At 39.1% G+C, this 24,940-nt stretch overlaps 1 protein-coding gene across 1 annotated transcript in view; it reads left to right on the top strand.

Moving 5' to 3' along the window:
- The first annotated feature begins 4,043 nt into the window (after nucleotides 1–4,043).
- The window catches only part of b3galt2 (UDP-Gal:betaGlcNAc beta 1,3-galactosyltransferase, polypeptide 2), an 87,271-nt gene continuing 66,374 nt past the window's right edge, over nucleotides 4,044–24,940 (top strand). The window contains exon 1 of the mRNA XM_029430479.1: nucleotides 4,044–4,185. The gene's annotated coding sequence lies outside the window, so the exon portion shown is untranslated. The remainder of the gene's footprint in view (nucleotides 4,186–24,940) is intronic.

Below are 24,940 nucleotides of genomic sequence, written 5' to 3'. Positions count from 1 at the left end.
AATTAAACTGTGATGCCGTTATAGCTGCACATCGCATTAGCAGGCTCGCTGGTGCCTTCTTGGTCATGGCCCAGATGCAATGAATTCAGATTCAGTGTCTGCAAACTCACTGATAATGGCTCTTCTTAATTTCTTGAAGTGACAAATCACATATTTATTTTCTCCACTTTGATCATTTGTTGTTTGGATTGAAACATTGAAGGCTAAATCTGAATTAACTCTAGAATCTATGAGACCAAATACAAACTAACAGTATAATGTTGCAAGTTCACGTTTTGGAAGGCGAAAAAGTTGCAGTACCACAATGTAAAAATACTTCATTACAAGTAAAGGTCTGGCATTCAATTCTTTACATTACTACAGCACTAGCTAAATGTTAGTAGGTATTAAAAGAGGAGGAAGATTATAAAAAAAATCTGTTCTGGCAGGGGTACTCTTCTTCATTATTGACGAACAGGGGTTAAATAAGTTTCGTTTTGCTCGAATATCTTGTAGGTAAAGTGTCTAAGTGTATTAATTTAGAAAACATTGCGTGAGTTCTTTTGCGTAAACACTAACCTGTTCTGTCCTGTGTCCCCTGAAGGGTGTTCGGCCAAAAGAGTCCCAACTGATATTAAATTGCATGTTTTTGGTCTGCTGCCGCATACATGTCTGTTTTGTAAAATATTGTCTGCTTCGACAAATTAATAAGTGTATATTACTTTTTTTATGTGTTTTTGCGTATCTTTGCATTAACCAGTCAAAACGACATGAGTTCTTCATCTTTGTTTATGGGGATCTTGTTGTTACAAAGTCAATGAAATGCTTTCATTTAAAACTGTATGTGTATAAACCCATGGTGGCCTGTAGTGACACTGACAGCCAGACTGCAGTGTGCCACAGTGATGCCTCCTCCTTCTTTACAGACATGGGCACGTGTTATGTTGCATCTTGGATCGTTTAACGCAGGGGTGGGGAACCTCCGGCCTCTGGGCCGTATATGACCCGCGAGACCATTTGATCTGGCCCTCGAGGTAATTCATAAACACACACAAAGAAATCCACTAGAAATAAAAATAAAGAAATCTAGACAGCAAACGGGCGACTGACTGTTTTTCCTGGCCAAGGTCAGGGTCCTTGAACACAACATGAGCGGAACGTGTCATCACGTGGTCACGTCATGTCAAAAAACTTCAATATTAAACGAGAATGTCATTGACATCAGTGAACGCAGAGTGGCGATTGTAAAACAGAGAAAGCTGGATGCGGAATGTCGCACTTTCCAGGAGAAATGGACGAACGATTATTTTTTTGTGGAAGTAAAAGGCCAGTGTGCCCAGTTTGTGCTTGCAGTGATGAAAAAGGCTCTCGAGCGTCATTACAGCTGAAAGGATGAAGAGCGGAACATACAAACATGGAAAGATAGAGAGGTAGACCACCACACCAAGAACAGACTATTCCACCACTGCTGTGCAATTATCACTGCCATGTGCAATACTCACTTTATTTTCTATCAACCTATTTTCTATCAACTTCATATGTTCTTTGCTGTGACAAGATACATTTCCCCGTTGTGAGACTAATAAAGGATTTCTGATTTCTGATAAAACAGCATAAAAGAAAAGTGCAGAGGTTATGAGTTCAATAATTAGTATGGCGCTCGAAGGATGTTGTAACAAATAAAATGGCCCTTGATAGGAAAAAGGTTCTCCACCCCTGGTTTAACGGGACATCAGCCAATCTTCTTCCGGAGAAAAGTGCTTCGCTAACATTAGTTTGCAGGTTAGTTAGCTAATTTGCTGTCAGCTGTGCACCTTAAAAGTTTACCTGAAAAAGCCATCATCTTTGAGTTTAGAAGCTAAATGAAATGGTCCTTATTCCTCAACACCGCTGTAAACAAAACACAATAGTCCTCCACTGGTTTGTTAGCTTTACAGTCACCAGAACTAGTGTGTTTACTTCTGGCTCAGCTGTCAGTCAAACATATGACCGCCCACACAGAGTCTGTGAGAGTTAAGAGGGAATTCCTTATAAACCGTTTCAAATATTTCCCTATTTTTAATATATAAAAAACATAAGCAATAATCGTAAAAATACAACTCAACATGATTTTTTGGCTGGAAACAGGGATGTAGCTGGACATTAAAGGGTCAGTTGACAGGACTTCCTGTAGCCTCAGCTGGTTGCTTAGTTGCCAACAAGACTTCATACTGAGCTCGGCTAGCCGTTTCAAGTCTTTGTGCCAAGCTAAACCGTGTTTTCTTCCAAAGTTTCACCTGAACATCATCCTCATTGTTTCATGATAAAGTCCTAAAGAATTAATAATGAATATATTTACCATTAATAAAGCCATTAGTTACAGCCCACAGAAGAAACCTTTAAGTGCGCTTTAGTAGAAAGTATTACCTTGTGGAGGGGTTGATTTAAATGACTTCTATGTATCAGTTATATACTATTATATATTGGACACTTTATTCAACAACAATAAGTTTACGTTTCAATCTTAGATGTTAAAATAATGATCTGCAAAACAATCTTGTAAGTGTGCCTGTCAAATGTAGAGAAGTAAAAATGATATCTCCCTCTGAAATGTAATGAGGTAGACGTATAAAGTAGGAGAAACATGTACCTTAAATTTCTAACTGCAGTTCTTATTTGTCAAAGCTTTGACCACTTATTGTTTTCTAAAACCGTTTTTTTTTACACAAACCGACAATAAAAAGCAAAATGACATTGGGATCATAATCGAGACAACTTTTTACATTTCTGTCCTCATTAGCATTGGTCTGGTCACTTGTGTGAGACAGAAAACCCATAAGGGCATTTCATAATGAGAGTATAAGTTTTCCAGCTGCACATATTGGTGAACCATTGCTTGAATTATTAACAGTGCATTTTAGTCGCTGGCTTGGATGTTTGCAGCAATTGTTCTAGAATCACCTGGTCCCAATTTTAATGAAAAAAATAAAAATAAAAAATGAAGATCATGACCTTTACTGCATTTCTACTACAAAATGGCTAAACAGCACTTCTAATCAGGATGCATTCTCCATGCAACCTCTTGCAAAAAGGTGATACTCAGCAACTAGTGAGGGGCTCATTACTTCAGCCTGAGTGTGCCTGGGCTCATCGTTGAATAATGAGGTTATTATGGAGATATCCTCCAAGAAAAGCCGGAGAGGTCTCGGCTTCCAGTGCTGAGGTAGAATGTCAAGCTGTTATCTCCAACCATAAAATAAACTACAGCATTTATTGTCTACAATGCATTGTAGCTGGGGACTTTTCCAAATGCATTTAATGCTATTTGTGAAGTTGTAGATGCACAAATGTAACTATCATTACTTGGTACAGCATGTAATAAAAAATAGATGCTCTGTGGTTTGGGGGTCTGTTAGCCTCTTAGGAAGTGGGCAAATTTTTTCGAAAATACCTACAAACCCAAAGTAAATTGTTCTTGCAAAACAGTGAATAATCACTCCAAGTGCTTCTGGCACTGAGTAATAGTGGTCTGAATATACTGAATTTGAAGAAAATACACTCCGTCTGAAGTTTGTTGTTGAAAAAGATGTCTGAAAATGGGTATAGCTGGTAGTCCAGAGCTGAAATACACAATAGAAACATAGATCCAAGTGTTATCAAGTTCACCACCCAATTTCAGATAAAAAGGATAAAAACTTAATTTATTAGACAGGTTTGTCCAAGAGTAACACCGGGCGTACACCAACTGTGCAATATGTACATGTACTGTACATATTATAATATTTTTTTATTTTTTTTTTATTTATAAATAACTATTATATACCCATATTACATGTTAGTAGTAATCACACAGAGTAAGTGAAGTATAAAGACATTTTTTTTCTAATATTTGTATGTTTTTTTGTATTTATTTTGTACAATAAATAATAAATATTATTTTGGAAATACATTTTATTTTGAAAAACCAAACCATGGGAAGTGACGTATCTAACGAAAGAGGCGCACATTTCCTTTACGATGCACGCGCCACCAGGACGCTGAGCTGTTCCAGGGTCAGTTTGTAACAAAAGAAGTGGGTGGGCACTTTCTTATCAAGTTGACACTCATTGGCTCATGAAGGTTGTAAAAGACCCATAGAAGCTCCGATTGGCTCAAATGAAGTGTCAATCTAAAGCTGAGAGCCCGCGCTAAAACCAGGACGTGTCTGGACCGTGATGAGAGCACGAGGTATTAAGTTATTTATGATCACACAATGTAAAAATCGATCAGCTGATTTCACAGATTGCAACACCTGTTCATGGACTTTTATCGATGTGACGATGTTCACAGTGGATATCTTTTTCCCGGAAACGAACGTGTGGACCTCTGGCAATGCCTTAGGAGTGTCTTTTTCAAAATATTGCTGAAAAGAGGATATTTATGAGGCTTTATAGGTAAGTTGGCTCAAAGTTATGATTTTGATATTGAGTGTACTTGCTAGTTTGAGGAACTGATTGTACCGCTGTTGTGATTTTCATTTCCATATTAAAATAGACGAGATTCTAAGCTTTCCAAAAATAATAAAATATAAAAAAAAAATTCAGAGTTCAAAAATGTCCAGGTACAGAAGCGATATAAGACTTGCTGGGCCCGCCGGCGGGCCCGCACTTTCTAAGAGGCTTTTAGAGCACTTTTGTTTTAAAACCGACTGAATCTGTCTCGAAAGCATTTGTATCCGTCAATTGGGCAATACTAATAAGTATCTGCGCTTTCAAGTCGTTTTGCTAAATCACGGTTGCAGAGCTGCTACAAATCCGAACAGAGATAGTAGGCTCCTCTCGAGCCACATGCGTCTCTCTCTTCTGAATGCTTTCATTTTCAGGATGAAGAAATGGTATATTAAAGTTGTAGGCCCAGCTTGGCTCCCCGCGGTATTGTGCCTCATTATCTGAGAAGCTGCTTACACTCCCGTGTTTAGCTCATTACAGATGGTAGAGCAGAAAGAAGAGAGATAGAGAGGGAGCTTTGAGGGTGAGAGTTATAAGATTTGCTACACGCTGCCTTCAACAGTTTTCTTTCAAAATTGTAAAGTTGATGTAGAATAATTAACTACATGCTCTTCCTAACCATTTGCTTTTTGTTAAATGTTGCTTTCCAACCTGGAGTAAAAAGGTGATAAGCACTCTCAAAAAAAAAAAAAAAATGTATATGTTGCAGATATTAAAAAGAAATACAGTTTAGACGTTTAAAAAAAACAAAACAAAAAACATCTCTGGCTTTATGTGATTATTGTAAAAATGTTCAGCAGACATCTAAAACAAAAGGATCATCTGTTCTGTCACTACTCCGATACACAGGTTTCTCCAATTCCAGCCTTTGCAGAGAGGTTACTTTAATATATCCTGTTGCTCTCTTTAATGTGACGACAACACCAACAGACATGGTGAAGATTAATATCTACAAAGCCCGCGATAAGGAGGCTGGAGTTGGCTCAGATCAGAGGTTATCGGCATGGGGGATTAATGGGACAAACACTAAAACCTCAAATTTGAGTCAGCACGAAGCCGCAATCTCCTTTGTATTCAGACGCTACCCTCGGCCCTGAGGATCACATTCCTGATCTCCTGCTACAAGCACTTTACCTCCAATCCGCCAGCAATTTCCTCAAATATAACAAATGCAGAATTAGTTTGACCTGCAGCAGAGGAGAGAGAGCCCACACAGTGTATATAAAGAGATTTCAGGGGAAGTAGCAGAATGAACAAAAAACCTTTTAATGTTTTGTCATGATGCCAATCAAAAATGAGACATGTTTTCCCCAATCTAAGCACTGTCAATCTCTGTGCAAAGCTGCCTGCATACAGCAGCACTGCAGATCACCTTATTGCTGATTTAGGAGCATTTTCTCTCCCAACCTGAAACTGTCTCAGAATTGTTTATTTTAAAACGAGGAGATAGATCAAACGACTTGCCTTGACAAGCTAATATGACTGCAAGAGCCCTTGACGCCAAGGGTATGAAAATGAGGAAAGAAAAAAAAATAGTGTAGTTGTTGAGAGAATCTCTAATGATAGAATCGAGAGAGATGCAAACATGTTCACTTTGAGCGTTTTTGGAAACAATTTTTCAACATTTTACAATGATCCACTTTAAAAAAAGATCAAATAATGGTGTAAAAGACCTCAGAGGAAAAAGGAGCAATCGCATTTATTCTTTTTCTCTGAGCCGTTTTTACAAACTTCACTGCTTGCGGTTAATCTATCATATTTACTTTTATGGCTTCCAGCAGCAGCAACAGCATAACTGCATTTTACATCTCTGTGTAATTTCTCCCAGCATGCCATTATGTTTTTTCTTTCTTGCTCATACAGACAGATCTACGGTGGTTGAAGAGTTCTCTTCACACACACAATAGGGGAAAGGCTTGTTTCAAAGATAAATGGGAAAGGCAGCTTGAACAATTTTAAAACTCTGTGGGAAGGAAAAAAAGAGGGAATTTGCCCTCGCCATTTTGCTATTTACCAATGCATGAGGAATGACACCAAGCACTTTCAGGAAAGTTTTGCAATGTTTCACCGTGGCATTTGGATAATTGGCTGGGGAAATCGGTTGCTGCAATTAACAAATTAAAGGATTTTTAATGCAGCGTTCGCCCTCTCGTTCCCAGGGAGAGCGTATGCCAACCCCCGCCGCCTCGCTTTTTTTGCCCCTTCAGCAAATCTCCGTCCAGGTGATACTGGTGACAACCTTTCGGAGAAGGAAGCTTTAATACATCTGTGATGTCACCTCCAGAGATTTCCAATTTTGACCAGACCCTGCTGTGATGAGGAAGGGAGGAATGTCAGACTGCCTGGCTGGAATCTAAATGGCAGATATGTCCCTGACAATGCTGCAATAACATATTGATCAGGTGCCGTGTTAGAGGTGCATGAGCTCAATATAGAGTCTGGTGAAATGCCCTACAAGAGAGGCTACAGCAGAGAATTGTAAAGCAGGCTGTGTATTCAAATGTCAGCCTGGATTCCTCTACAACCTTTTGCACCACCGACTGTCTCGAATATAAATGGACTGGAGTTTAAAGCAGGTTCTCTTCTTTCTCTATGAAAGGTAGAGGTTCTATTTTTAGACCAGATCTCTTGTTGCTAGAAAGTCTTGCACAAGCGTGTATGCAAATCATATCACATTAGGCCCTACAAGCCCTTGAAGCTGCATGTGATGCGTACACTCAATTGCCTCTGACTGAGGAGTTCATTGAGTGGAGAGTGACCGCCCAGGGAGAGCTCAAGCAGGTTCGTCTGATGAGCTACTTCACGCCGCATTTCAGCCCATTGATGAAGCTTATCAGCATGATAAATATCTTCTGCCAGAAACTTCAGACCGATTATTATCCCTTTTCCTACAACAAATCTGAAAGTGGAGAACAGCACTTTTTAGCTCTGTCATTTGGGGCCAATTTCTTTATTCTGGGACATGTTGTTGCCACTCAGCGCAAAGACCATGTATTTTCCCCATAATCTTTGGTCCCAGACCTGGTGCCACCTATTATGAGCAATGCATACCCCATTTCCCAAATTAATTAACTGGTAATTATGAGAGAAGACTACGCAGTGAGAATGTTAAACTTACTCATATTTCAGACCTGCAAATATTCAGTGGAAATAAACAGAAATCTTTCAAAAATGTATCCATGTCCTTCGATTCTTTCGCCAACCGTTCGTCTGATCAGCGTGGCGCTTGGAGGGTATATTGCTGAGGACCCAAGGAAGTGCAGTGTCAAGTTGTAACGTCCTGTCATGTGTGTTAATGTATTTATGTTATGTTTCATGTTTAGTTTAGAGTCTATGTTTAGTCTTGTCTCATTGTTCACTTGTTAAGTTACAGTCACTCATGTCTCATCTCGTCATGCACTGTCTGTCGTTGCACTTCCTGTTTTATTTTGTAATTACCTTTCCCTCTCGTTTCAGAGCACTTCCTGTCTGTGAGGTTTCCCGCCTGTTTGATTGTTGCCACCTGTTTCCAATTACCGTGTGTGGATAGATAGTCCTTGTCTCCCTTTGTCCTGTGCCAGTTCGTCTTGTCTTGCCACCAAGAGAGCGTGTGTTTTCGAATCAAGAACCTTTGTAGAATTTTGCCTTAGTCAAGTTTAATTTATTCATGTTTTTTGCTATTCCTTGTTTCTACGTTTTTTCCTCAGTGAGTGATTTTTTTATTTTTTATTTATTTATTTTATTTTTGGTACTTTAAACCATCTTGAGTAAAGACCTTTTTACTTTTGAAACCTCGTCTTGAGTCGTTGCTTTTGAGTTCAACTTTTTGTGTCACGTTCATAACACAAGTGCTCACACTTGTGTTCTTTAGATATATCTTATTAGTAATAAACTTAAAGAGCACGTTCAATAAACATGCTCATGTTTTTGGTGAACGGTGAACTGAACACATTCGTTTGAAACTTATGAACATGAGCGTGTGTGCAAACAAAAGAAGCAGAGACATCTGTCTATTCCATTCCCGCCTCCAGTTATCATAAGTCAAATTGAGACGCAAGCGAGTGTTCCCAGTCCGTAGGGAGAGTGGAACTCGCACACCTTACAGCCCTGTGCTCACGGGACTGCATTTTTTGCATGCAGAGCAGAAATGCCCACTCATGGATACTGTGAGTTCACATAAACAAGCCTGAGACTAGTTTCAAGTTTTTATTAGGCCTATAACACAACAATTACAACAATCGTTGGCAATAAATATGCTGAATCTCAGGCTCCTTTCAACAATGCTCATTTAATATGTAGGCCTATATTACAAAGGACAATCGCACAGGTAAAAGCAAAATGAGAAGATATAAAATAGTGCAACTTAAAATAACTTGAGATGTGACAGTATAAACTGTAACACCGCCGGACAACATGCCGGGTGCAGCTCGCCCTCGTCGCTCGGTACAGTACATTCAACAACATTAAAGAAAAGACAGATCTACGGGACATATTTCAGAGTCCTTTGCTTGACAACTGTTCATCCTGTCAACTGCACACCGTAATGGATAATGTGCTGTATATCAGCGGGACCTTAAAGTATTGGATTTAAATTTTTACTATATATTACATTTTCTATTTTAAAAAGTTGCCAATACACTCATAATGTAACAAATTGCAATAAGCACAAAACGTATTATATTGCATTATAGGCCGATTGTCACTTTTTCCTACATTTTTCTTGGTGTACTCAGAGTTTGACTCCTGAACATACAGAGTTTTATGCATCTGATCGCAGTTTAAGTCTGTCTCCCCTTTATAGAGCTTCCAGAGACCTTGTGAGAACAGCCGACTCTACAACAGAGGAGTTCAGAGCGTTGGGGGTTGAAGGGGCGTGTGGAAAGCCCCACACCCAGGTGTCAATTGTACCTCTAGTCTCTGACTCCCATCTTTCATCCGAGCTGGAAAGCAGTGGCTTTGTCAATCAGTCACAATCAACTAATTGCTGTGCTGGCACATTCAAATCACGGCACCGCTGGAGGTTAATGAAAATTGCATCTTTGCATGACATAACATCCAATCCTGTTAGCTGTGTCGAGCACAATCCTTAGGCAGTGTCAAGCAGATTTCCCCGGAGAACTGCTGCCACACTTAAAAGGAAATATGTGCTTAATCTTACCACATAACACACGTACCTTTATTTGTGCTCCATAAAAGCAACATCTGATCTCTAATGATAATGACTGACATCAAACTACAGTAGAATTAATAATGAAACTAAAGGACGTTATTTGTTACATAGAAACTGATTAAGATTATTTTTGGATGAAGTTGTCCACTCTGATGTATTGAGTTATGTATTTTAGAACAACAATATGTTATGTACTCAATGAAACCCTCCACCAAGAAGAAGTTTGGGAAGACTCCCGAACGGCCGATACATTCAAGGCCGAACAGACTGGTGGTCATAGACTTTTTATTTTTCAATTTCTGATGTCAGTAGATACATTAAGGTCCTCTGCCGAGGCCTGGGTCAGCCTGGCCCTCACAGCCGCAGACGGCACAGATTTTGTTTTTGTAGAAATCTGATTGGCTCACTCATTTTTATCATGACTGGATTGTGGTTTTTGATTATATATTGAAAAACATTGAGCATCTGAATGTGTGTATGTATGTGTGAGCATGTATAACTATTGTGGCTCTCTATTAACTGACTTTACACGTTTTGCTGCAGAAGTTAGCAGTAGTCGGGAGTATACTGGGACTTAGTGTTCCAGCTCAGCTAGGATTGCCTGTCCTGGACTTTGTTTCAGTGCAGTGGTGACATGCTTATACAAACTGAGGAGGCAGGTGTTGGCAAGACAACCTAAAGTGTCTTGAAGGTCTGCAGCATTGTCAGAATCTCTTTAAACCACAAAAACTATATGAGTGTTATAATTACTGCCAAATATTTGCCTTGAGGCACTCGCACAAAATGTCTATCAATCTCAAAGTCGCGGTCTGATTTCAGTCCCAGTAGGTCGCTGGCCTCCACACACTCGTGTGTGTCCTAATGAGAGTGACAAGGAGAGTTTCCTTCAAGTCAAGGTAAATTAAGCCATGAGATAGCCTAATTTATCAATTTCATATATCAAAGTAGATGTTGATATTGATAGTTATTGGTTGAGGCTGCAACTTTGCCATTGAACTGCATGCTGTGCGATTTCAGCCCCTTTAACTCGCATAGAATGGAGGTGAACAGTAGTCGAATATTTCCAATGTTCATTGTGTGTGTGTTTGGCTGCTCCCTTGCAGTACATCCTCAAAGCTAAATTACAAATTAAAAGTAATTAAAATATAGAATAAAATGAATGAATGTGCGTGACTTTTCCTCACATTACAGTACCGACCAAAAAAATACATACAGTTATAAACAGATAGCCATTGCATTGTGTGAATGCTTATAAATGATGCAGTCATTTGTGCAGGGCTTCGGCTGATGAGAAGGAATATACAGTAAAGGGTGTCCGTCCACACACTAACAGTGGTGGCCGTTTCTGAGTCATTAAGTGCTGCTGTAATCGTGCCATTACGCTGCTCATTACGGACAGACTGTGGCATAATCTCCCACAGGGCTGCAGTCACCACTCAATTCCATTAGACACTGTTTCCTGCCTGGGAATCATCCTCGCTCACTCCTCCTAATGATGAACCCCTTGCTGATTCAAAGCCTGGCTCTTCCGACACTGGTGTTCTGACTGGAATCAGGCCAACGTCACCCTGCGAGACGTTTTTCTTTCAAGCTTACAGTGGGCTACAAGTAGATTATGGATGAAGCACAAATTAACACATTCACTGGCTTGAGAGAGGACTTTAACTGGTGACAGCCGACAGCCGCCGACTACACGGGCTAGATCCCCTGTCTTGTTGGCTTTGAGCAAGATATATTTGAGACAGGCTCATTTCAGAGGAAACAAAGCACCAACTGCAGATGAATTTAAAGTAAACCTGCAGCAAAAGATTCAAACAAAGACTCATTACTGTTTAATCATTTCTTTATGACAACTAGATCCCCGCTATTAGCATGAAATCCTTTTTTCTCTCTTTCCATCTCTTTCCAAAAATTGATATTCACTTCCATCCTGGTCAACATTTAGTGCTGAATGTATGCACTGCACGTTCACCAGCAGGAGAAAAAAGAGAAACAAAAAAGTGGCAGACAAAGCTTGAGCCTCGAAGAAATAAGATATTCAGGGGAGATTTCTGTTGACTTTGTGCAAACAAAGTTTCTAAAGAGAAAGGAGAAATGAGTTGTATGTGTGTATTTCATTTATGTCAAAGTCGGATTTAAACCTTAAAGTGGTTTGAATCAATGTTTTTATAACAATGTATCAAATGACAGTGGAAACAATGTGACAATGTGAATGGGGTCTCTCGGAGTCATAAACCTACCGATAGATTTTATAGCAAGTTTCAGCTTATTGTTTAGCTGTGCGGCCTGTAACATTACCGTTTTGTTTCACTCTCACAGCAACGTTTACAGCCGCAGCAGGCATCTGAAAAGCTTTAAAAAGCACTGTACCTGCTCAGCAGCAAACAGCTTACAGACACACAGCTTACAGACAGCTATAGACTAGCTAGTGAACATAGTGGAATATCTAGCAACTAAAAGAGACATATATTTTCCCAGGAGTAGGTGGAGATCATGCTGAGGTCTACAGATGATGCCTTGGCAAAGCTACCACTGAATGACCCCCTGCTGTCACGTGTTCAGTGTGTGGACTTCAGACAGAGACAAGACTCCCAAGTGGATGATGTAATGTGTTCAAAGGTAAATTACTGAACTCTCATTTATAGAGAAATTAAATCACAGTTAAGCATGAGTTTGAGAGGCTTCAACAGCTGCTGTGATGGCTTTAAATAGGGAATGTCAGTTTTTGAAAAAAGTTTTTTAGCTGTGACCAGCAGCTCTACAGCTCGCTCTGTCGGTCGGTACAAACAAATTATCCCATCCTTTGGCGGACACAGTTTTTGCCCAAGGAGGCTGAACGTTGGCCTGGAGGTCAAGTGCTTGTGAGGTGTGTATGTACATTATTGAAAGCATGGAGGATTTGTGAATTATGGGGATTCGTTATTTTTCATAATTGTGGATTTTTGTTTTCTTGTTGCAATTGTCTTTCATGTCCCAGGGCATTGCAACTTTCATTGTTCTGTATTTAACTCTGCTGAAATGGCAATCACCTTCACAGCCTAACTTGTGAGTTGGCGTGGAAATGTGATGACGGCTCCAGTCTTCAGTATCTAACAGCAAGTGTGAGTATACAGTGTTGCTTCTTATGAAGGCACAAAGCTCATGTTGCTCACATTTCATTTCATATTATTTTGTGTTAAGTAGGCCTATTATTGTTATACCGATTGTTTTGATCAGCTTAGTATTTCCTTAATGTGTGTTTAACTAATAAAGTGTTCTGTTCTTTTTTCAGGAAAAACAGATTAAAAAAATGATCAGAGATGATGATGATGACAGTGGTCTGTGAACAATGTGTTTGAACAAATACATTTACTGTGTAGCATTAGAGTCTTTAAAAAAACAAAATAAAACACTAAAATGTTATTTATTAACTAAATTGTAGAACCCATGGTTTCTAGGTGTCATTGTTATTGTCTAATTCCTGCACAACTTCTTTGTGGGTAACCAAAGCATGCAACCCTGGACAGTGTTACTTCATAACATCAGCAGTTTCTGATAACAATTTCACCTTATCAACCTGAAAGGTGATGATATGTCAATGTCTGTTCACAACTTGTTTCTGCTGCCTCCAGGTGGCCAAGAAATATTGTAAAAGTTATTGCAGGTGTTTTTCCCAAAATGTGAAGCTTTTCCCTTGACAAGAATATCAAAATATCCCTTGATCAAATATCAACAAAACAATTGAAGAGCATCGACATTGAAAATAATTGTGTTATATATATATATAGTTAATTATTATAATCCAAATAATCTCCTGAATCAGTCCCAGCCATCCTAAACAAAACATTTTTTAAATGGTGCATACAAAACACATGCCTAAACAGAAATAAATTAAACTGTGGCACAACAATTGCTAAATGTCCTTCCTTGAGAGGCCAAGTGAATCTTATGATCTTATGATCTTATGATTATGATCAAGCAACACATAGAAAAGCATATGGCAAATTTACATTGCTCTTTTCATTCGATTTAAGTGTGAAATTAGCATCTGATTTACTAATGAGGCATCTAATTATGCAATCAGTGACTGGGGATGCCCTCATAAAGTGCAGTTACGTAGTGGGATTTGTCGGAGGGAGGTAAGCTCAGAAAATATATTAGTTATTCTGAAAAAGAAATGCTCATGATTTAAATGACATTCAGAAATACAATCATAACCTATGAATGAGAAAATCATCTGGGCATTCTTTACTGATGTAATTAAAGCAATAGTTTTATGGTAATATATGCAAGGATACAGGTGAATTAAATTATATCTTCCCCACCACAACCTTCTTTAATACACCTATGCTAATCTGCACCTGCTTTTCGGAGGCGGAACACTGACCTTCACAAATGAAGCTAGTAAATTCAGCAATGCACAATCCGTCACACTTCATTATATCTGCTGTTGTTATTTGGACGAATCTCCCTGAAGTAAGTATGCATAAAGGAAAGTGGTAAACTGCCTTTTTGTCACGTCTCCAGGCAGAGACGCACCTAAAACGGATGCAAAATGTAAATATGGTGCTCAGTATCAGTCGGAAAAATAAACTAAAAATATCCATATCATAACATGGAAAACTTTACGCTGTGTGGACCGAGCCATTGATGTGCACTCGCTAATGATATGGCTTCAATAGGAGACTGTGCTTTGACAACATGAAAAAGAAATGAGCTGCAGAAAACTTCTTCTCTCCTTCTGAAAGAGAAAACAGCTGTCAAATATATGCGACTCTGAATCACATGTTTGCCCAAAACTTCATGTCTGGTTTTGTTTTTCTTCATTTGAGTCAACTTTTTCTTCCTGCACCGGAACTTTTGAGCCCAGTGTGAACTCAAAATTTAAGACAGCTGCCATTTGCTGACAACTATGAACATTTCATCTCTCGGCGGAGCCTTTCAACACCCTTCTCTATGTTTAACTTCAACTGCTTCTCTGGTTTTCTCTCTTTGGCACACCCCGCTGCTCTCTCCCAGGTTGGATTCCATAAAATGTGAGAGATTTTGATGAGAGGAGTGTTTGCAGATATTGAGGCTTTTAGTGCAGCCTTTGAGCATGGAGGTGAATGCTCTACACAAATTAGCCACCTCTGGATTAACTCATTTTCAACAATGTGTGTGGAAGACATACTGAGATTAATAGAAAGAGATAAGAATCATTGGGTCTCACACAAGAACATGTTTGCATTCATATACTAAATGTATTTAATTATTTTATTTTAGGAATAAACATGTTCACAGCCTGGTACAAAAAATCAGTGTTGGTCTCTATAGTTAATTTCCCAGTTCATGATATCTGTACGGGGGATGAATTTTTATATAACGCACCCCTTTCATCTATACTAAGGCTTGCATTATGCATAATACATCATTTAGTTACAGGCCGCTAGCTGTCTGCTCTGCTGCGTCACACAGGCCACGATCTACCTCTTTGCCCATTTTTCGATTAGTCGGGAGTTTGGCAGTTTTGTCACTGCCAAGATGGCAACGGCCATGCTGTTAGCACTCTGTATTTAGCAGTGTCAATAGTGTCAGCTACTGGACCTGAAGCAATTTGGATAAATTACTCCAGTTGTCAATGTGGTGTCATTGTAGTACTGGGAAATAAATGGTTTCACGTTAAGTTAGAGGTCAAAAAATGTCTGTGACTGTGTGTGACTGTGTGTCTTGCGTAGCAAAGCAGTCCATGACTGCTTTGCTACGCAAGACACACAGTCACATGTTATAACTAGGGCTGTCAAGCGATTTACATTTTTTTATCGAATTAATTACATGCTTTGTGATTAATTAATCTAAATTAATCGCATATATCAATATTCAAATGGACAATATCTTTAAAAGTTGTGTCATTTGACGCCATGTGTAAAGCCTCTGCTAACCCCCTGTCCTCTACCTCCTGCAGTCCATTGCAATACATTTCGTGATGGAGTTGTTAATGTGTCTCAGGTAGACCGACACATTCTGCGTCTGAACGCCTGATCGAGATGTATGACGAGACGGGTCGCTCACTTTAGCATCAGTGGCGTGCTAGCTATCTCCGAGCTAGCTGCTCAGTGCTTTGCGTTGAGGTGATATTTCAGCTTGAAGTTCTTCGATGGTTCGAACATTCTTTGCTGCATTAATCGCACAGAACGGAGCATCAACAGTTACATCCGAGAGTTTATTAAATGTAAACTTTCCATTCACTGGGCCAAGTAACGTTTTCTCATCCACTCGTCATCATGTTGACGAGGCTGCTGTGGCCGCGCCGCGTCGGTTGACATAAGCGTCAAGGGGGGGGGGGGGGACATCTAAGAGCGCGATTAATCTGCGTTCATTTCTTTTTTTGCGTAATTTTTTCTGTGATTGATTAATCAAAAATGAATCCACTAATTTGACAGCCCTAATTATAACAACTTTATTTAATCACCATGACTGTCGTTCTCCAGCGTTAATTTAGCTCAATGGCACAAGCCACTTACAACTTTGTGACAAGTGAACTGTAATTTTAACATACAAGAAACACCCTCTTTTGGAGGAACATGGATTGTACCGGCGTGTTTCTCATTGAACTTCAGAGTGTCCGATGACAACGTATCAACCAGCCCAGATTGTAGTCGATAACGGTGGTGTACCGTCTCTTAAAAACACATATTTGCTGTTGCATAATGAACTAAAACCATCCTCATTCTGCTTTTAATTTTTCTACCGCACAGCAATATTCTCTCAGTGTGTGTACTCTCAGGCATCACTGTCACATAAACAACATACTGTTCCAAAATTAGAGTCGACCTCAGCGTCATCACGACTTTGAGGTGAAAAATTCACCACCTTCTTTTTCTTTTTCTTCACCTGGCTTTCAACACTTTTCCTCAAACAGCTGTCTTTTGAAAACAACTCTAAAAACATTATCCGTGCCTAAATTGCTTGTTTATCCAGTTCGTCAAGGGATTTGAATGAATGTTATGAGGACACAGTATGTAAGCGTCATGAAGGCAATCACACACCGCCAAGAAAGATGAGCCCCCAACGTGTACTCGCAACCTCGGGTTTGTTGTTTATTTTGAGTTACATTCGGAGAAAAGGCATCAAGTGAAGATCTTGGTAAAAAAAAGAAAGAAAAACAATTGGCTCATGTCGCGCTGAGGGAGGTAACAGACAACTGGCAGCATCTTTTGGATCCAGAGGCTGCCAGTTCTGGAGAGCTGATGGAGATTGGAAATGGGTCAGAAAGGAAGAAGCCTATCTTCCTCTTGAGAGACCGAGCTCAATTTAGAATTCTTCAGGAACTGAAAAATTCTTCTTGATCCTAAAAACTGAAAACCTCAAAATACACAGTGGGAGGAAGATGGGAAAGAGAAGAGTTTCATCATTTCAAGTTCCAAGTACCCTAGCAGCCATTTACCCCATCATTTCCGTCACTCTGTCAAGAGCTGCCTTGTGCTGCATTTGTTCTCAACGGCTCAAAAAGCATGAACCCCTTATGATGCAGAAGCAGGAAGCACATGGAGAGGGGGGAACAGCATTAAGTATTGAGTAAATGTGGAAAAAGGCATTTGTTTCTAAATTTACACATGGGCAGAGTGGGTGAGTAAACAAGCCACAATTTGGGATTTTCCAGATGTTTTAGTGCTTCAGATGTTTGTCTAGTAAAAACAAAATCGAACTAACAGCAGTGTAGGGGAACAGAATGAGGCTAATAAGAAGAGTGATGAAAATGAAAGTCTGAAAACTGTGTTTCCTTATCAACTCCAAATACCACACTTTCTGGGTTGGTGTTGCAGACTATTATTCAAAATCAACATTGCCAAAGTAAACAAAAACCGCAGGGAATTGGAATAATGCCTCAAACATTTTATCTGTGGCTACTGCGCAGTGGACCAGCTCCCCTCAACTGTAGACATACGTCTCGAACCCCCAGAAACCTAATCTCCTTTCTGGAGATAAGGCCCGGCAGTGCTGAGGAGTCAGCCATGCACATAGCTGTGTCCAAAACTATTACCAAGGAGCAGCAGCACTCCTTACCCACCAACCACGGCTGTTTCCCTTCCCCAATAGATGTTACTTTTCACTGACTGGATCAAGATGTCCAGATCAAACTCACCGTGGCAGTGAAGAGAAAAGGAAGAGGGAAAAGGAGATTATAGGAAATGAGAATAAAAATATTTTCTTGAATGTCAAGGAGTTAAGGTGTAAAACATGGGATGTGATCCGTTAATTATGTGTGCCACAAAATACGAATGCTAAATGACAGGCTTTGCAAATCCGGTGTTAAAAAGACGAAGAGGCAATGTAATAAGCATTGTGTTGTGTTTTTTTTGTTGTTGCTTTAATTTAACCAAACAAGCATTTGAATGAGACACGCAGAATTCAAATGCAAGCAATCAAGCATAAATAAAACATGTTTTGGCTCCTTTTCATAACGCAACCCACGGCCAAATTTAATGCCTGTCATTTTCAATAAAACCATAATTTTACAAATTCTGTCTCCTCCTTTTTGTAGTCATGGCACATGTGGGGGATGTCCCTTTTTGGACGAAATAGAAGAAAAAAAGATCTGCGGCTTTGTGACAATCCATATTTCTCCCCAGAGGAGGAGAAATGACACACACACCATGTAATGAAACACATGAGCTTATAGTCTTAATTTTCCAGGCAAAGACAGAGGAACAATTGCTATGAGGAAATAAGTCTAGAACATCTACGTCATGAAAAACATACATGTACAACATTGAATGACAAAATACTTTTTCCAAAAACATCAATTCTTCTATAGTTTTTTTGCACCTGATTGAAAAGCATTTTTTTCGAATTTTGAGCATCTAATTGTTATTCTTTTTTTATTTAAATACAAGCATCATCTCGACTAGACCGAGACAGCTACTGTCTGAGTACAGGCAGGGGAGGCACAGTGCTCCACACAGACAGCAGGAAAGAGGAAAAGTCAGACAGCCGTAACCATAAAGACAAGTGGAGACAGACAGGGGAAGGACACAGCTGAAGTACCAGGGGCTGGAGAGGAAACATTGATTATTTAGCATAACATCGTTACTGAGAGACATGTTATATACTCGAATATAATTGAATCCTCTATAACAGTGGGAGTCAGGACCTTTTAAGAATTATATGAGAAGGGAACTTGACATGTTTTATTTTCTTAACTACAAATCATGAATACTTTTATGCATGTATACATAGACCATTTCTTAGTAGTTAAAATGAATATTGGTTATGTAACAGGATTCACATACTTACAGAGTGAAATACAGCACTAGTGATGGAAGTAGTGATTTGATCCTTTACAAGTAGCAATACCACAATTTCAAAATATTCCATCACAAGATCAAAAGTACACAAGCATTGTCAGGAACATATACCAATTGCCATTCTGCAGAATGTCTCCTTTCAGAGCTAAATCATATTATACAAAGTATATCATTAAGTTATTAATGTTGATACATTAACATCCAAGCAGCATTTTAATTCCAACTTCTTTATATAGTTTTCTTCAATAAAAAGTATTCAATTATAAGATGATGATATATTTGTGTAAACATGTTTATCCTGTAAAGTAACTATATGTAACTTATAACTATAACTGTCAGACAAAAGGATTTAAGAACAATATTCCCCACAAAATTGTACTTAAGTGAAGTACTTGAGTAAATGCACTTAGTTTCGTTCCATCATGCACAGCGTCAGGGTTTTCACAATGGTTAATTGTAAAGTAACCATTAATAAGTCATTGTTAGCATTACACTGCAAACAATGATGAGATTTCTAAAGGTCAAAAAATCCAGCAGCTTGTGACAGGAGTTGAAGGCGCAGATTTAAAAAACACACAAACAAACCCTTAACAAAGTTCTCTGTGTGATCTGTGGGCTGTCCCACCGATGTGCACACAAGGCTTGTGCTTGGAGCGGAGCCAGGCCGTAATATCCGCTTTGATTAAACAAGCCACTAAATGACTCATCATAACGAAGGCCTGCAGATTAACTAGCATCAAAACAGTCTGAGGCCAGGTTCCTCCCTCTGCCAGCAGATGTTTAGCTGCAAATCAAGATCCCTGACAGGTTTAGGGCAACACATGTCAGATTCCTTTGATGAATAGGGGTGCAAGGAATCTATGGAAGGCATAATTACAGCGTTATTGATTCAGATGAAATCCGTTTTCAGTCGGCAGTGAGTTAAATCTCCTGCCGAGGCAGAGCGGTGCGGTGATTGAGCTCCCGTCGGATGTTCGGTACCTCGGTTCCTACTGTAATTTAAAGTAGAACAACTCATAAGCACTCTTGCTCCCCGGCGGATTATGTTCAGTTGTATTGTTCCCTGATTGGGTTTGTGCTGGAAGGCACCAGTGGACAGTAGATCATTCTGCTACATCTCCATAAATGTTTCTGGACGGCACAGGGGCTGCTGTGTCAATGGATTTATAATCTTTAAATTCAATACTACACACATGCAGATTAATGACACATGCGTTTTTGGACAGTTAGTAGTATTCATAATCTACAATCATTGGCTAATCCTACGAGATCCTTCAACGCGTCAGGATACATACGTTTCTATTATATATTATATATTATATCTATTATTATATGCATCTGAAGTTTTAATTAAATTGTGTTGCATTGTGCCTAAAATGAAAAAAAGAAAAAAAAGAAAGGAAAGTTATGAACTGGTGAGTGCATGCTGTGTCACTGCATCTGTATAGCACAAAATACTCTTTTTCTCAAAGTGACATAAAATATCCCAGTGCGAACAACAGGCTAGCCCCAGGCCACTTTTCATTATTCTTTCATCACTGTTCAATATTGCATTGTATGTCACTAGCAGCAGAAACAATGCACTTGGATTTACATACTCTCATAAATATGGCCTTTCCAGCAGGCAAAGGGCAGTATCAGCTGACATTTCCTTCGTATCGCTCTGCAATAACAACATCGCCGGCAAACAGGAGCTTATCTCGCCGCAGTGACACTTGTGTGCAAGATGCAGCCATGAAGATCTTTGCAGACAAGGACAGCAGTGAGAGAGATGGATGTGCAGACCTGGAAGACTTCAATAAAACCAGCAAAGCAAACACAGGCACTAAGAGTGTGAGGCAAGTGGGTCACCATATATTAAGCAACGGAAGAGAAAGGGCATCATATAGAGATCAGTGGGGATTCTGAAAAATGCAAAAGGCTACAAATATATCAACCATGTGGAGAAATAATCATATACACAATAACAGATTTATTTTCTCATATAATTTGAGCTAACTGTGGTACATTCATAGATATCTGAATGAGCATTAGGTCCAACAGAAGTTTGCTATTACACATTATTACACAGCTTTGTTGAATACTCAAATCTGATTGGTCAATGACGACATTCTACAGTCTGTGATTTTTGCATTGTAGAGTGTTGCTATGAATAACAGACCTTCGCAATTCTGATCATAGACTCTGGAGGGGGTAATATAATATATATAATATTTATTTAAATATATTTATTTAAATAAATATATTTATCAATATTTTCTGTCAAATTATATGCGGGATAATGTGGGTCATTATTGTAAAATCAAAAATCAAAAACCGGTAAAATCACTGAATTAAGTCCGATTCACATTAAAAATCATTGTTTCTCGAACGCTGATGTTTGCTCAACTTTTTTCTCTGATATGTTAGGAACCGGACGTTCATTGTCTAAGATCCTTCATCTGCTTAAATGATATTGTTAAAATGACCAAGTTCTTAAGAGTGTATCTTAAAAATGTGGCTTAAAACTGAGTTATAAAGTCAATTGATGACAGCTTCTGCCAACCAACCGAACGCTGACACATGCAAAGAGGATACGACGACATAACAGACCAAATGAAAGGATACGTTGATTCAAATTACAGATTTATCTGTGTTTGAAAATTGTTGGAAACATTTTGGAGAAATTCAGCAAGTACTGCATATCATAGTAATTACATAATTAACTTAGGTACATTTAAAGAAACAACACACAGCGACCAGCTGGACTCCCACATTGATTGATTGATTTTAGGGGAAACGCTTTTAAATAACCAAATCTAAATTCTTAATATTTTCATATGCGATATAATGTTTGTGAACAATTGAATCATGATCGATTGAGAAACATGTATGGCCATGTGTAATTGAGACTTTTCAATTCTGTTTGTGGAAGTCATTTATATAGTGAAAAATTGCAGCTTAAATAAAAATGATGTGCAACATAACATAACATAATAGACAGCACATAACATAATAATTCTTGAAAAGCAAATTCCTCACAGTCAGAGAACAATCACTACCCATTCACATAAATACACCTGAACCAACCCATCAATGTATGTACATAATGCAGGCATGCACATGAGTGCACTTTCTGCTCATGGCACTCAGTCTTGCAATGGAAAGTTCATGTATCTGCTCTAAGAAACATTTATAATACAGCAGTAACACCCTCCAGTGGACTAGACAAGTTGTTTTTCAGAGTAAAAGTGAAGTAAAACCTGAGAGCACAAGACTTAAAAAAGAAAATGTTGACAACTCCTGACTCTTTAAAGAATACAACGTTCTGGGTGCCAATGTGACTCCTTCTTTAGAGGAAGACACCTTCACTTCTGAGAGCATCTACCTCTTTCCCGTCCTCTCCCTCAGGCTTAAACACAGCCTTGCACTCTGCTGTGTGGCAGTTTTTCTCTCTTCCATTCTCTCTGACCACTCCCGCTGTGTCATCATATGCTCAACTTCCTGTTCTCCAGCCACAATGAACCTCCACTCCCTTTAACCTCCTGTCCACCGCTAGGAGCTCTCAAATGCCAGGAGCTGCCAATAAAGTCTCACCTCCAGCGTCGGCTGAGTGAGAGAGAGAGCCTTTTAGTTGATGTCTCTCATCGTGTCCTGCGCAAATTAAAATCCAGGATTACGGAGGTGGAGTAGAGTGAGATGGAGTGTGAGATGAGGGAGGATAGATTGCCCTTTGACCGCATCAAGCTGATGCGCTCATCAATACCTAGTTTCAGAGTGAGGCAACAGGATGAAAAGGCCAAAGGTAACATCCTCGCAGAGAAGTACACACTCTCGCTGACTGGATTGCATGTTTCAAAAAATATATAAACCAAAGAAATATCACAAATAATACAGTACTCAAGATACAATGTAGAGTGGTAATAATGTGAACCAAATGTTCTTTTATTCAACATTGTGGAAAGTGGGCTTCTGATCGACTGCTCACCCATCTGTATTCACACATTCTGCTGGCAGTCACACAGTCTCAGCCTGCTGGCCCTTCTGTGATGTAACTGAGAAAACTGATTGAAGCAAAAGAAGCAAAATAAAATAACGGGTCTATAATCCGTGTCCATACTTGATTGATAAGTGAAGGTCACGTCACTCAAACCCTATCGCTGTTCTGCAAAGCCTGAGGGCTTTCAATCACTTCATTTTCAACATTGAATGGCAATGTTTTTTATTTTGTATTAATGATTCTTACATACTCGTAACCTTCTCTGATGAGCTGCGGTCAAATAGTAAAAAAGAAAAATCATGTCGTTTGTCTTTTCCTAACCTTTCCTTCACCTCGATGGAAAACGTCACGCTGAAAAATGTGAAGGAGAATTCATAAGAAAAAGACGAGCGTGGTTCTAAGAGACTGTGACTGCACTTACACTGTGGGGGATGTTGTGTTTTTGGGGGTTTATTGAAGCAACTTTATTTATAACACATAGAAAATGAGTACAGTGACAAACTCAATGCTTTACAATTCAATTAAGGATTCCAGTCTAAAATAGAATTAAACCTCATAAGAAGGATGTTTTCAATTTTCTACAATTGAATAACGATGGTGGATATTATTGGCAGCCGAATGGTGTCGAGCTTTAAATTTAGCTGCCGTGAGGAATTGTGGGACGGCATTATCTCCTTTTTTTCATAAAGGATGGTCCAGTGTACCTTATGGTAAGGGAGATAAGAAAGGAAATATTGAAGCACCTTTCAGTATTTAGAGAATTCGAACAGCTCTTATTATGGCTGCTACTTAAAACTTGCGGGTCATTTCACTCAGATAGGAACCTTCCTGAGCATAAAAGACTATTCCACCACAACCCTCATTTTTAAATTCAATCTTTGTTGGATCCTTGGTTTTGGTTTTGCCTTCAGTTTCCTACGTCTGGGTCCACCTGCTCCCCTCAAAGCAGCATGTGGTTAGCAAGATTTTGACAGTGATGTCTTATTATTTTAAGAAAGTGTTCCTAAATTTACAAGGATAAAGTAATAGCTTCAAAAGAAACAAAGTTATTACTCCACTTAAGAGCACCAATGTAAGTGATGCATCTTTAAAAAAAGATTGTAAAAGCTCTGCTTTTTAAATTTGAGTGTTTTAGTACGGATCACATTTTGGTCCTGCAAAACCTCCATCCTCGAGTTCATCTCAAGTGCAAACATGTCCCCAAAGCTATAGAGAAAAAAGTTCACTTCAACTCTGCCAAACCCATAAGCAACACTGGCCACTGCACCCAGGCATGCTATTCTATTCCACACGCTTTCTATCTTATTGACAGATGGATTTCAAAGGCTCACACAGAAAGTGAGGGCAGGATAAAGCTTATCTGCCCTAGTCCTCAGCAGCTTGTAAAACAATGCTGGAACAAGCGCAATCTCTGCGGTGATAGATTACAGCCCTGGTGTTAGCTCAGCATTCACGCTAGCCAAGCAAGACAATGAGATTGCTCTCAGGCGTAGCATAGATGCCTCACACACAAAACATTCACCTTTTAAATCTGTCTCATAATAACCACAGAGACAATGTGTCTTATTAGGGGAGATAGCAACACCAGATATTGCTCTGAAATTCATTGTGCCCCTCTTTCACACAATTGTACCCACTGAAATGTATCTTTTAGAACTCTTTTGAGGTCACAGCTCTATTTTTTATTATCTAATAGAGGAAATCTCTGGAACACATTATGATTGAAATGATTTTCACAAGGTCGTCTCTGTCAAGGGCTTTACTAGCAATATTAAACCTGGTATTGGATAATGAACATTTGGTAAAACTCAGTAGGCCGTGGAATGCAGTTTGGGAATCTCCATTCCAACTGCCCAATGAGACGATAAACGGTCAGGTCGATGCCTGCACCACCATTACTAAACCACTACTGGATATTACTATGGAAGTGCTCAGGGTGAACGTGCCATAATAATCATTCTGTAATTATAATCTTCCACATGTTCGGACTTTGGTTTTAATTAATGGATTGTTTCCAAAGCAACAGGTATGGAAGATGTTGTCATTTTCACTCATTTAAACACTAGAAACAACTTTTGTCATCACAGATGTTGCATCTGCT

The sequence above is a fragment of the Cottoperca gobio genome, chromosome 4 (genome assembly GCF_900634415.1).
Source record: "Cottoperca gobio chromosome 4, fCotGob3.1, whole genome shotgun sequence".
NCBI classification, from domain to species: Eukaryota; Metazoa; Chordata; class Actinopteri; order Perciformes; family Bovichtidae; genus Cottoperca; species Cottoperca gobio.
Note: the sequence above shows the minus strand (reverse complement) of the source record. Positions and strands in the feature narration are given on the sequence as shown.